Below are 1117 nucleotides of genomic sequence, written 5' to 3' on the forward strand. Positions count from 1 at the left end.
TTTTTTTTTTTTTTTTAACTACTTCCTTTGGAATACCAGCTGGAGTTGGAAGTGGTGGTCCCTAAATAAATGTGGCCAAAGGACCATCAGCTGTCACCTTAGTAAAACAGTATTTTAAAATAGGTCCTTTTTATTGTCGTAGGTGTTCAAATTATTCTAAGGAAATCAAAACATACCTTGACGTCACATACCCTCACTTTTTTTTTTCCTATATAAGCTTTTGGAACTTAAGAATGTTTACAAATGTGAATAAAAATCCATATCCAGGAAAGGATAATATTTGAAGTATCATATACTTTTAATGGAGTTAATCTAACAAGCACTGTGTGCTGCTCCTTTTTTGCTTAGTCCTCAGTCAGTTCTAACGTGGTGCCAAAAATAAGGCTGTATTTAATAGTTGGTTAGAAACCCAGAAAATGATAACTTGTTAGTCACGAAACACGTTTTATTGTTGGCTTTTTTTTNCCTCACTTTTTTTTTTTCCTATATAAGCTTTTGGAACTTAAGAATGTTTACAAATGTGAATAAAAATCCATATCCAGGAAAGGATAATATTTGAAGTATCATCATATACTTTTAATGGAGTTAATCTAACAAGCACTGTGTGCTTCTCGTTTTTTGCTTAGTCCTCAGTCAGTTCTAACGTGGTGCCAAAAATAAGGCTGTATTTAATAGTTGGTTAGAAACCCAGAAAATGATAACTTGTTAGTCACGAAACACGTTTTATTGTTGGCTTTTTTTTTTTTTTAAACAAATTTTGGGTGCATAATTAACTGTAAGAGTTTAAGTGTATTTCACTACAGTATAGAGATACTTCTAAGACCCAAGTTCTGGCTATTAATAATAGAAATTAATCAAGTTATCTTGCCAATAAAGAGAAGAAAGATCTTAAGTTTAATTATATTACGTCTTCCTTTGTTACCTATTAAGTCCCATGTCTGTGCCCGAATCATACAGTTTAAATGGACTTTTCTGGCTGGGCTCCCGGAAGACTTCCTTGTCTCGGGTGTTCTCACAGCTCCTGAGGAGAGGGGAGGAGCGCCCCATGCTTTCATAAGGCATTCTGGGCCAGCAGTTTAAAAGAAAAAAAAAAAAAATTAGTGCTCCTTAGCAGATA

Source organism: Crocuta crocuta, unplaced genomic scaffold, assembly GCF_008692635.1.
Source record: "Crocuta crocuta isolate KB4526 unplaced genomic scaffold, BGI_CrCroc_1.0 scaffold299, whole genome shotgun sequence".
Lineage (NCBI taxonomy): Eukaryota > Metazoa > Chordata > Mammalia > Carnivora > Hyaenidae > Crocuta > Crocuta crocuta.